The sequence below is a fragment of the Melanotaenia boesemani genome, chromosome 3, assembly GCF_017639745.1.
Source record: "Melanotaenia boesemani isolate fMelBoe1 chromosome 3, fMelBoe1.pri, whole genome shotgun sequence".
NCBI lineage: Eukaryota > Metazoa > Chordata > Actinopteri > Atheriniformes > Melanotaeniidae > Melanotaenia > Melanotaenia boesemani.
The window spans coordinates 32,796,558-32,810,069 of NC_055684.1; the positions used below are offsets into that span (position 1 = coordinate 32,796,558).

Here is a 13,512-nt window from a genome sequence, read left to right on the forward strand (position 1 = left end):
TCAGCCAGCCACCACAGCCGTGACCAGTGTGTTTGGTTACTTAAAAGCAGTGACGCCCGAGCCTGCAGTGAGCTGCTGTCAGTTAGTACTGGAAGTCATCACCATCATTAAATAATGCTTTGATGTGTGGAGGTCTGTCTTTCTCAGAGTCATCTTCTGCTATCACGCTTTCTCTGTGAACCCCTGTTTCCTTGACAACCAGGTGCAAATCTAAAAAAATGCTCTGGAGCTGTAGACAAGAACCATTTCCGTGTATTTTTCTGCATCTATGCTCCATCACCACTCCCAGTACCTGATGTTGGTCAAACATTTTAATAAACATGGCTGAAGATAGAGAATATAGTCAATAAGGTAGCAAATACAAGGCGAATGTGGTGCAAGATAAGTAAGGCTAGCAAGTCACTTCACCAGTTTAGATGGTCGGTTTCGTTTGTCATTATATGTTGCTATACAACAAAAACAGACAAACAGATAAAGATGAACAAAGGTTGGTTAGTTAATGTGTATGATGTTTGAGGAGAATACATGTACAATATAACATATAGCATCTTTTTAGTTTGTTCCAGCCTCCCACTTGAGCAGATATCAATGATTTGCTAGATTAATGCATCCCTTGTAATTACACAGCTCAAGTACATGAAACTAGAAATAGTGATGAATATAAATAGCAGATTAAGAATCAGCAACATTAGAGAGACAGAGCGAGAGAGAAAGAGAGAGAGAGAGAGAGAAGTAATGTCATAAAAAGTTGGGGACATCAAGATTAGAAGTTAGTCCTTAGTATGGAACAAGCACCAGATAAAAAGAGCCCCTAGAGTTCTTAAAGCACATGATAATCACATCTTACAAACTCGAGGCTGAGGATAACATTTCTTGTGAGACTTTTGTAGTTTTCAAGATGTCAGTCAGTTGATAATTGATCCTCTATTTTTATTTGTTTTACATAGATGGAAAAAAAACGTTCATATACCAGCAAATGTTGTAATAGAGTGGACCCTGACATGATGTAAGTAATAAAAAAAAACAATTTTTTACATTTAGGTCATTATTTGACCTTATTCGTGGTTAAATGTGAACCTAATGACTCCCGCTGTTTTCATAGTGATGATAAAACATGTTTAATATTCTTCACTGTATAATAGGAAAAAAGAAGAAGAATCTGACTGCAGTCAAGTGCATGCACTATGTGGTATTATACCAGGAGAGGAGGGACGAAGCAGGCTGTGATTTATAAATAGAAAGAATCAGCACGCACAATGTCACGCCGGAGGAAAATGGGTCTCTTGAATTTGTGATGAGTAAGCAGTGACTGTGGTTTTTATTAAGAGGAAATAGAGCGTTTCATTTCATGCTAATTCCAAGCATTAGAATCAAATGTGACTTAAAAACTCTGAACCAAGTGCCACAACTTTCCTGACTATGTGCACGTTTGCATGTGTGTGACTGAGCCGCGGAGAGCAGGTGGCCCGAACCCCAGGTTCCTGTCTAAACTCTGTCTCTTCCTTAGTCAGCTGATCACTCTAAGCAGCTTCGTCTCCTCCCTCCATCCGTCCTCTTCGTTTGTCTCATGCTGTGATCAAAATGATCCTTAACTCTTTCCTGTTTGTCCCTGTTTATTCATCTCTTCACCTTCTTGTTACACGTGGTCTGTCTTGTAAACCTTCTTGCTGTTTTTTGTCCAAGTCTGTAGTTAGAGCTGACTGGCGTGGTTCTGTTGTCATGGCAAAGGGGCTGTTGGATCATCAAAGTCTGATTAAGCTTATCTTTACTCAAAGTGGACTACTTTTTTACCATCCTCGCCCTTCCTGTCTCTCTGCCTGTGTCTGTATCTTTGTATGAGGTGTACCTTTAAAGGATCTGATCTGTTTAGCTTTCTCCATGAACTCCCCCCAATCAGAATGGATTGCACTTTGACACCTCCATGTATGAGGTATGGGCTTGGTACCTGCAGAGTTTGTGGATATTACCACTGAAGGATTGTGTCCAGGTCGAGCAGCTCTCTGTGCGATCTCCTTGTGTCCTTGCCTCTGTATTGATTTCAGCGCTGATGACTCTTTTCTCGGACTGACACATGGCCTTCTCTTCACCTCTTCCTCCCTCCTGCCTCCTTTTCTTGACTATGCCTCAATCAAGCTGCAACAAACAGGAAATACTTTGCAGAGATACAAATTGCATATCTGCTCATAAATGTGAGCAAATCCGCTTCAACAAGGCTTTTTTGCCAGCCAATGTGGTTATTTGCATATTTTAATCTCCCATTGTTCAAGACAATAAGAGAGATAAATATGTGTCGTGCACTCATTTTTTCTGTGACTGCTATGCATGCTTGACTTACCTTAACATTTATTATTGTACATGTGTGAGAGACGGACACTACCAATGCACAGAATAAGCTCTTTTGTGTTTCTCCTTTTATCCGATCAGAGGAAGTATTCGTCTTGTATGCTTCCTGTCCTTCTTATTTGCCCTTTTTTCTAGTTTTTTCTAGTCTAGCAAACTAGAATGCACCAATGAAAGCTATTTGTGGGTTCAGGTCTACAGTGGGTGCATAGGAGGAGGAAAGTAGGAAAACTTATAGAGATTTTTTATACCTTGTTGCATGCCATACCATGAGAATATGGGAGTGATAAAGACGGGGAAAAAGCTAATGTATCAGTTGTCCAAACTTATATAGTTTTTTATATTAATTAACAATATATTATGTTTTCTGTGGACTTTACAGATATATAAATCCTGGGTTTCAAAAGTAAGACAGCTCTTTTACAGCTTTCCTTCTTTTACAGTCTTCCTTCTTATCAAGTGAATTTCCTTTTTGAAATTTATATTATATACTGAGCAACCTTGCCAATTTAGCTATCAGTTTGAAAAGAAGTCTTGAAATTGCTGTCTATTGAGCTTATCCTTAAATCTGTCTCATACATCAGTAATAGAAAAAATTAATGCAGCTGGATTTCAAATTCCTTTCTACATTGCCTTTTGTGGTGCAACTTTATAAAAGGTTTCCCCTGTTCATCATGGTGAATGTGGATCTGTCAGGTGTGTTACGACCCCTTTTGTAACCAGGGGTATTCAGTGTCCGTAACAAAAACACAATGGATCAATTTAAAGTATTTACGATTATTGAATAATAATCATTTTAAAAAAAAACAACCGAGTTTGATATAATACAAGACAACCATGGTAATCAAATTCAAGAAAGAAAATCCAATTAACACAAGGTGTCCTCACTTGAGGTAAAAAACTAACCAAACAATTATCAAAAACAAAAATCTTCTTAATCTTATCCTTAATATATTTACAAAACTAAACTATACAAATCCATTACAAACCAAAATATCAATCTTACAATTAACGTTAACACAAAATAGAGCTGTTTCTAACAAAATAAAGATTAGCTTAATTATGCTTACAAAAGGAATAACCAAAACGTACAAAAGGAAGGAGAGCTCAGAATCTCAATATCCAACAAACACAGTCGTGTATCTACTAAGGGAAGTTAACGCTCTTACAAAAACCACCAACGGTACTCAGACCAGCCACTACAATCGCAAATCCCAGAGTTGGCTAGATGTGGGCCAAAGGAACACAGCTGCCCTGATTCCTGGAGCCGTCCCTCTTTTAAAGGCCATCCTGGACTCTGGTTGGCTGTGGAAGAGGAAGTTCTGTGGAATCTTCATCCAATGAGATACCTACGTTGATCTCCCTCCAAAAGGAATGCGTAAACATAGGTGATCCATCACCGTGGAGGAGGGAATCCTCCGAGATTCAGCGGGCCAGGTGAAGGGTTGCAGACCCGGCACCAGATTACACACACGTACCCAGGCTTCAGACCAGGGGACGTGACAGGTGCTGCAGCGATCTCAGCTTCTGTCCTGTTACCCCTTACAGAGGAAGATCTTGCATCTGCTTTGTGAGTGTTTGTGTTTTAGTGTGCTCACCCACATGGATATGCAACCATCCACAGCTGCATTCATCTTTAGAAGCACTGATACAAAGTTTGTCTGGCTGCTCAGAGACTTTCTTGATAAGCTGTTGCCATGGCTTCTGCAGCAGTGTGAGAGGTTGCATCATGGCAACAGATTACTCACTGTCTACTTAGGGCTGTTCCCATGCAAGGTGTTGTGGTTGTGTGTCACAGTTCTTGTGCATGTTGATTAAGGTTTGTCAGGGTAAGGTCTGCTTCTCTGCTGTCGCCACCTGGCGAGCTCTCTGCAGTGATGAAGAGTTACAGAGATGTGACGTCTGAATCTCTGCAGGGACCCAGTTGTGCTCCACTTCCTGACCCTGCGTTAGGCTTTGGTTTGACACTCTTCAGCAGATAACTCCAGTTAATATCAGAGTTCATTTTGCTTCTATTTCTGTGCATAGGTCAAATGAATTCTGACACCTCTGGTGTTCTTTTCTCAATCTTTAACAGCAAACATAACTGTGTTTTAAATTAAGTATCTTTTGAATAAACAATTTAATAAGTCTCTTGGTCTTTTGTGAAGAACTGTACAAAACTCTTGAACCGCCCCTTAAATCATTCATATGTTGTTAGAAAGCAGGAAATGAGTGCAGTGATTTATAGAAACGTGAAAGCATGTGTGGAAATAAATTTAAAGGGCAACAAGAGAGCTTGCACAGTTTTAATTAACTTGAAATTTAATATTTGATATGACTATCTTACCTCTTCAGCACAGCCTGAACTCCCTCAGTCAAGCTTTCTTGTCATTTCTTTAAGTAGTCTTCAGGAGCTGTTCTTGAAGTACTGTCAAGTTCTTCCTTGGATGTTGCTGTCTTTCATGCCGTTCTCTGTCAGGATTATCCCACACTGCTTCCATGGTGTTGAGGTCCAGTCTCAGAGAATGATTCCTCTCTCCATAAGATCCATTGGGATGCAAAGATACAGTTTCAAATAGATTATATGATAAGTTGTCTGCTTTGTTTAGACACAACACTTGTTCATCCCTTGAATTAGGTTTCTTTTTCATGTTTGAATAATTCAAGGACAAGGACTGAACTGAAAATAATGAAGCACCCAAGTTCCAAAGAAAATATTGAAAGACCTTCAGAAAACCTGAGAAAACTATGGAGGCTGGAAGCTTTATTAAAATAAATAAGGTATGACTCAAGACTTTTGCACAATATTGAGGTTCAAGCATTCAGACTTTGCTGTGGTCCTTAGGTGAACTCAGCTTTCTGTGGAACAAAAGGTGGAAAAACAACTAAATCATAACAGGTTACATGATCCCTGTGACAGAAATGACATAAAACTGAATAATAGTTTCCTGCTGAAGAAATATGAAGACTTCATCTGATCAAGTGTTAGTGTGATTATAACATGAGAGTATCACTGAACATTTCTAATCACGACAAAGAAAAATCCGAATGTTTTATGGATCTTGCTTCATTTAATATAGTTCAACATGTGTTTCCAAGATGCAACTGACTATGTGACTGCTGCAGATAAGCACTTGATCTTTAAACATCCACTGATTAGCATGAATAATATCAAACAACACAACCCTCACCTGTGAATTGTGTATGAATGAGTTTACGATTTTGGGCTCTTTCCTTTCTTGCTTAGTCACATATTGTCATTTTTTCCTTTCCTCCCACTAACAGATGCTCACAGAGGCACTGTTTGGCCTCACTGTTAAAAGGCAGGTTTTCTCTGGCCTCAATCTGCAGGCTTGCTAATCTGTACTCACAAGTATCTGAACTTCTGCTGCACAATATACAAATTATTTTGAAGATATTTTCCACTGCCTTTGCCATCTTTAATGCCTTCTAAGCTTGTTTTTTCACTCCTGGGTATCTTCTTCAGTTTGTGAATCCAATTTCGCCAACAAGCTGTAGAGAAGAGATGTGAGCATGCTGAGTAACACTGTGTAGGCAAAAGGAGCAGTTGTCAAAGTAACTGTGAGAGGATGAAGAGAATTTCTAAATGAGGAAATAAAAATAGCTTTAAAAGCAGCAGAATGTTTGATGCTCAAGTATAAGTGAGCATTTTACTAAACCATTAAGTTAAAAAAAACATGGTACAGAAATACAACATCCACAGAAATAGTTGTTTTCTTAACAGTGTTAGTTTATAATGAATAATAGGGTAATCACAATCATCCTATGAGACTTCTGAGCCTCTAAACGACTCTGAAAAGTCTGAGATTAAAAAAAGGGTCATTTGATTGATACACAGACTGCATGGTGGTGTGATGGTTAGCATTGCTCCTTCAGAACAAGAAAGTTCCTGGCTTGAAAGTTCCCCTAGGCCCCCTGCCTAGGGGGAGTTGATCAAGCCAGGAACCTTTCCAGGCCTTTCTGTTTGGAGTTTTCATGTTCTTCCTGTGTACACATGGGTTCTCTCCAGGCCCGGACTGGGAGAAGATGGACAATTCCCAGTGGCCTGTGCCTGAATGTGGCCTGACTGGCCTGCTTGTAAACTAAATAAATAAATAAAGATCAAGGTGCATTTCATCGGTGTGGCTGAATGGTCTGGCTGGTACTGAAACCTGTGTACAGACAAAATATTTTACGCTTGTCAGTTGTCACTAAAAATGGCGATAATTTTTTAATGATCAACCCTAGCAAAGCGCTTGGAGGCGGAACAGCTGAGATGCAGAGAAACTTTGTGGCGAAATGGGCTTTGAATAAAAAGATGAAAAGGGAAAGACAAATGAGGAGGCATGAAAGTGTCAGAAATTTTGGATATCTTCAAATCAGCAGCAGGGGCGACATCACGTGAGTTCGTTGTTTAATAAATAAGTGATAAATGAGAGACGGCTGGTGTGTTACAAGCTGCAAACTTTTATATGAACATAATATGCATGACCCTTTTTTTGCAGCTGTAATAATGACCCTGGTACTACTTGCTGTAATAATGATCGTGCTGTCAAAACTTTATTCTGTTGTTAATGTTGCCATTGTTTGTTGCATCTCTCATCAGCTGCGGATTTTTCCAACCTTGGATAAACGGGTATATTGGATTTCCTGATATAATAGATAAAATATTAGTTAATTTCATGTGCTGTGTTAAAGTGACAGGTGTATATTTCCACACTAAGGGGCTCAGATAAACTAGTCTGTACACAGACTACTGTCCACATCTGTCCTTGTCTAGCTCAGAAACAGCTGGGCCAGTGAGGAACATTTTATTAGTCCAGGTTAAAAGCTAATGAGGAAACTTTTTGACTTTATCAGTTGGTCTGTGTGTTTATGTGGTTGTAAATTATGTGATTGCAGCATTTTATGTTGCTTGTTGGCTTATTTTACTGCATTAAATGTTAGGTGGGTCCTGCTGGACCAAACCACCGTGCACAGGTGGGCTGCTGCATGATAAAGTTTGGAAACCCCTCTTAAAGTCTCTTATTTTTAAGTTGAGTTGAATTTTTCATTTTTGGACTGGTGGCTGATAGTTGTGTGTGAATGTTGGTCTATGTAGAATATTGAGTTGTGGCAATTACTTGTGTGTGTGTGTGGGGGGGGGGGGATGCATGCATGTGTGTGTGCACTTGCATGTGAGAATATGTGTGCAGTGTATGAATTAGTGCGGCCTGGCTGAGTGTACAACACCACCTGGCCTGACTTTTTGTCCCAGTCCGGCACCGGTTCTCTCCAGGTACTCTTGCTTCCTCCCACAGTCCAAAGACATGCATGCTAGTCACTCTAAATTCTCCTGAGGAATGAGCATGAGCATGAGTGTTTGTTCTTCTCTCTGTGTTGGCTTTGTGATAGACTGGATACCTGTCCATAGTGTACCTTGCCTCTCGCCTGCACAGATAGGTTCCAGCCCCCTGCAACCATTTATTGGAATAAGCTGGTATAGAAAATGGATGGATTGATAAGCACACTCACTACAAGAAAAGCTGCGTGTAGAAAATCTAAATCAACTTTCAATTGTTTTCTTTTTTATTATTCCTTTAGGTTTACACCTGAGAGGCACATCATATATTACAGCACTGATATAAAAAAAAATAAAAAATTTGTCAGACATGGTAACGCATAAATATGAAATTCATTTTAAAATGTACATTAATGCCAGTTAGATCTACTATGAACTTGTCCAGGGTGTACCCTGCCACTCGCCTAGTAGCTGCTGGGACAGGGTCCAGCTCCCCTGCGCCCAGAATTGGAATGAGCGTTACAGAAAATGAATGAATGTAAGTTACATACCTGGCAGTAATTATATTATGATTATTTAAAAAAGAAAAGGAGATCAAATTACACAGTACAGAGATTAAAGACAGTCATATATTGAGATTTTCAGTAGATATAATAAGTAGAGTTTTTGTTCAATTCTGATGTTTTTTTTCCTTTAACCATTTCAGAAGCAAAGAAAGGAACCATTCCTCGTAGGTTCATTACATGAATTAGTCTTGCATCTGATCTAATGAACTGCATTTTTAGCTATTACATTAAACTGGAGATGCTGTGCTCCATTTTGAGATATTTTCAACAACAAGACGTTACCACTGCTCTCTGTTACCATGGAGTGAAAAGTAGATTCCTTTATTGTTGGCAGTGGGCTGAGGAGTGAAGGTCAAATATCTGTCATGCTTCAGAACTTCAAAACTCACAGTCAGTTCTCTCAACCAGCCACTGAATAGCAAACAGGAAATGAGTGGAAAACTGAAAAATGATCACGTCAATTCTGATGACTGCTTTGGCACCTACCTCCTCTATCCTCGCACATCAACACATACTAAAGCTCACACACATATTTAATTTTAAAATTGCATAAAACTGAGTACCATTGTGTTTGAGGGTTCATATTCTAGATACAAAATTCAAAATTTGCCCCTGCTGAGATTAAGAATGACAAAAGTTTTTCTGCTTACTGAGAGTCTGACCGTTCATATGCCTCTGAAGGAGTAGTGGCTTAGCAAATGAGAAGGTGACTTCAAATACAGCTCTGTGCACAATGTGAGCATAAAGTCAAACACACACGCAAGTACAGAAGGATAACCAACCTCAAAAGCCTCTACATTTTGGGGAGATTGTGTGTATTTGTGGAAAAGAGACTGAATGTGTTTTTTATTTTATTTTATTTTTTTTATCTGACTGCACTCAAATCTCTCTCTGCACACACACACACACACACACACAGCATTTTTTCATCCTTTAATCCCAAACTGCTTAAGGAAGGAAAGGGGAGAAATCCCTTTACAATGTCTGGGCTCAGCAGTGTTCGGTAACCACTTGCTATCTCACACAGGAGGCAGCGGTGTTCCTCCAGACAGAACCTGCTCTGCGCTCTTTATGATTTACTCTCTGACAGATGTCAAGGTTGTTGTCAACGAGCCACGTCTGTGTCGGACTGTTGAAAAACTGTCCTGGGGTTTTTGTGGAATGTGGGTTGGAAAGTGTGCTCAGTGTGTTAAACAGAAGACAAGCAAATGCATTAGATGCCATTACAGAAAATGTTCTGGAGGAGGCCTCATTAGGAATTTAACAAGGATTTTGTGTTGTTTTTCTCTATAGTGATGTGATGTATTTAACACATAACACTTGTTTATTAGCTATACAAAGTTTCAGGTCACTTGTTCCTGACTTTATCTATTTTTTTTGTCAGTACATTTCTCCCAATTGTAATTTGAACAGTTGATTTTTTTTGGAGTGGAGATGGGGGGGTGCTCTTAAAAGGCAGAGCAAGGACGAGGGGATGAATAGATGAACTAAAGAACTGGAGGCAGCCTGTTGAGCCTTTTTGCCATGATTGAAAGAGACAGCGAGCTCTAACATCTGTTGGTGGATTTTGGCTGAGCTCTTATCTATTGATGCACCCTTGTGGAATAAAGGAAAGTAAAATGAACAAGCTGACCCATTTTCCCTTTTCCTCCAGTTGGTCCTTTCTTATGTCTTCCTATTTCCACTTCACACTCTTTTTTTCCCCACTTGGCATATAATAGGCATAGTCAATAAAAATGCAGGATCGATGACTGTGTGTGTGGTTCAGTTTTGAAATAATCATTTTCAATGGCTCAACTCAGTTAGTGTAATTCAGTGTGTATCCAGTCTGTTTGAACTGTTTTAACTCCATGGTAGCATATTGGAAAAAATAATATTTTCCTGATTCACATTACTAATGTGATTGCAGGCAAATAATCTTGTCTGTTAAACAAATTAAGTGTGGGAAATTTATTTAATGGATTCTAAGGATTTTTGGGACATTTGTAGTAATTCTGCTTCAAGTCATTATGTTAGATCAAGCAGATTCTCCACTGTCATCTCTTGCATGTGCATGACTCACGAGGACAATGAGTGAACTATTGTCATATGTGTGTGTTGTGGAGATAATAACATTTATAGTAAAGAATTCAATGATTGTATAAACATCTGATTATTATATTTTGAATTAAAAAACAATAAAATAAATCTGTGTCCATCAGAAGACTTTAAAGCAGCTTTCAATGTCCTCTTTCCTTTTTCATGTTTGTGTTCACATTTTCTAATAATTTCGGGATGTGTTTTATTTTGTGTTAAGAAAGCTTCTGGAAATGTGTATACTATTCAGTAGTGCTTGATGCAACATATGAAATGTTCACATTATATACTTAGCATATTTTATGGGATTTCTGACATATTTTTAAATAATAATATACTAATATGTGAAATTTTTCAAATTTATATTGATGCTCAACAACATACCCTGTCCAGTAGTTTACTAAAGATAAAAGCATATTTACATAAGGATCCACCTCAACTATGGGGAACATAGCAAATGCCACATTATCTGACATACACTCATAAAAAGAATATATATATACATATATATATATATGTATATATATCCTGCATATATACAACTAAGCAAGTGAGATGAAATTCTAACTAAACTTATTGTTTCATTTACATTGGCTACATAAAAAATTGCCAAAAATTCTACCACTATATAAAACTTAACTTTTAAGAATGAGTAATGTTTGGCTAATGATACTGACAGGTAGTAGTGATTACACTCCATCTTCTCTAGTCAGAGAAGTTCAGTTTACAAAGTTATTGGATTTAGGGCAACATATGAAGATTTATCTGTTTAACTGCCTTATGTTTTTAACTGCATTATATTTTAGAGTTTGTTTGCCTTTGTTTTTTTATGACACGAGTCTGGTAGGTAGCTGGATTGACAATAATAAATGTGCTTAAGAGCATTAACATGAATGAACAAAAACTACTTTCCTGACCTCTACAATGATGCCATGTTTCCTTGATATTATTAAATTTAGTACTAGGACCAGTTCTTTTTTCTTCTTTTTTAAAGAAGGTAATGCAGTGTCATGAAAAATACTTGGAATAATTTAAGGTTTAGCCCAAAATATTAACTGCAGTTTGTCACAGTAGTTTTGTTAACAGGTTCTACCGACATGTTTTTAAAATGTTAGTTTCACCACCTTTAAACTCAGGTGTGTTGTAGTCTTAATCTGTTTAAACTTAATCCAGTTACTCAGGTGTCAGGTCTGTTGCCATATTAACATTTTTATTTTAAACCACTTACATAACACTTCATAATCTTTGCTTCAATCTGAAGAAGACTTTGATATTTACACCTCAACTTTATCTCAGTTAGGCAGATTCTGTGGGTGCATTGTGAGAATATGAGATGAAAAGTGTAGAGTCATAGCTGCAGAGAGCTCCAGGACTTTATAAAGTGTGTGTGTGAGCAAACATTTCTGAGTGTATGTCTGTTTGTATTTGTTTGTAGAAGACAAGCAGAGAGAGAGGATAAACGTCTGGGTATCATCTTGGAAAAAAGCCAAGTTTGTAGGGAAATGCCAACAAAGCACCGAGAGACATTCAAACAACATGGACACACACACAAACATGCACACAGATGCAGAGACTCCAGTAAACAAATAGCCACCCAGTCACTCAGTCAAACACAGTACTGCAGTCAAACAGAATACAACTTAAATACATTTTGTTAAATCAGCTTTCAGTTAGAGATGCATGTGTCACTGGCTTACTCCCTGTTCTATAGTGAGACTGCAGCACTGTCAGGGTCCCACCTTAAACAAATCCAATCTATAGCCTAAAGAACAAAAAATATAGGGAGGTATATTAGGTTGTAGAGATGGAGTACAAAGAAACATTCCTTAACTGGATAACAGACTGCTTAGATAACTCGAAGCAGTGCTAATAGTACGAATAGTAATAGTGCGAAAACACATTTAATCTAAGACATTTAAGTTTAACTTTTACATTTTTTTTTGTGCATTACAAAGGTGTGAAAAATGTTAGAATTCCAAATCAGTGCTGGTAAAGATAAATAGGCTGAATGGATTGCATCAAGTATACAATGCTTGTACAATAAAACCTCACTGATAAATTCTCTGCTGTCGTTTAAAGGCTTTACTACAGGATGAAAAACTGCCAGGTCACATGCCATTAAAGTTTATAAACAAAGATGCTGCTAATGGAGACTTGTCTACAAAGTTAATGGAGCTATTAACAACTCCAAAAGTGCATATAATATCTGTCAACTTCAAAATATGTGGTGAAGGCGATGCTGCTGTCTGAAATAGTGGGAAAAGGTATGACATAATTATTATGAAAAAATGACTCACTCTCTGGTACTGAGTACTGGATAGTATATTATTGGACTCACCTATGTGCAGAACAATTTTGTAATTTATTAGGATATGCGCTGTTTTACTTGAAAGAAGATCACAGCCTTTTGAAGGCGATTCAGATTTTCTTCCTTGTCAAGGTTTTGAATTGAAAGGGTTAATAATACTCTCACAACTGTACACTTAATGCAAAGCTACATTCACAGACAGTTAGCTTAGTTTAGCCTAGTTTAGACTAGTCATGTTATCAGTCATCAAATCAAACTCTTGAAACAAAAGGAGGAGCATCAAAAAATTTCAAACTATTTCTCTAAGCGCTATTAATGTTGTGACTGATCCATATAAAAAGTCTCCCTTTCTGGTAGTTTGCAGATGAATACTTTGTTGGGGACCTCCAACTATAAAAGTGCTTGTGCAGTAAATGTCCCATGGGCTGATGTAATGGATTAAATTTATAATCATCAACGGACTACAGACATTTCTCTAAACACAATAGATACTGTAAGGATTGTCAGACTCATTCTGAAGAACAGCCCACCAGCTCTCCCAAAACTACCCTACACACACACACTCTTTGCTAATGGTCATTGTAGATTTTTTTATACTGTGCAGCTCTACACAGATAAATGCACAAATTAGCTAAATACAAGAATTCTGGCAAACCAAATAGATCCCAATGTCCAGCCACTGATTGATCAAGGTTTCAAATGTGGCTTTAAAGGAAACCTTCAAATGCTTTAAAGCCTCAGTGATGTGAAAATCTTTCTGTCAAAACTTACCTGAGAATATAACTAAGCTCCTTGTTTAATCATGAAATTTCCTTGTATCATCACAGGCAACAGCGCTTGTGTGCTTTAGAAACAAAATTTTACCTACAGAATGGCACAGGTGTGAACCCTCCTTCTCACCCAATTTCAGTTTGGATAGACTTTTGACTCTCCAAAGGTTGAAGTGGGCAGAGTTGATT

General features: G+C 38.0%; 1 protein-coding gene across 4 annotated transcripts in view; it reads left to right on the forward strand.

The window, feature by feature from the left end:
• The window catches only part of ppfia4 (PTPRF interacting protein alpha 4), a 58,639-nt gene that overhangs the window by 25,158 nt on the left and 19,969 nt on the right, over positions 1-13,512 (forward strand). The gene's annotated exons all lie outside the window — the stretch shown is intronic.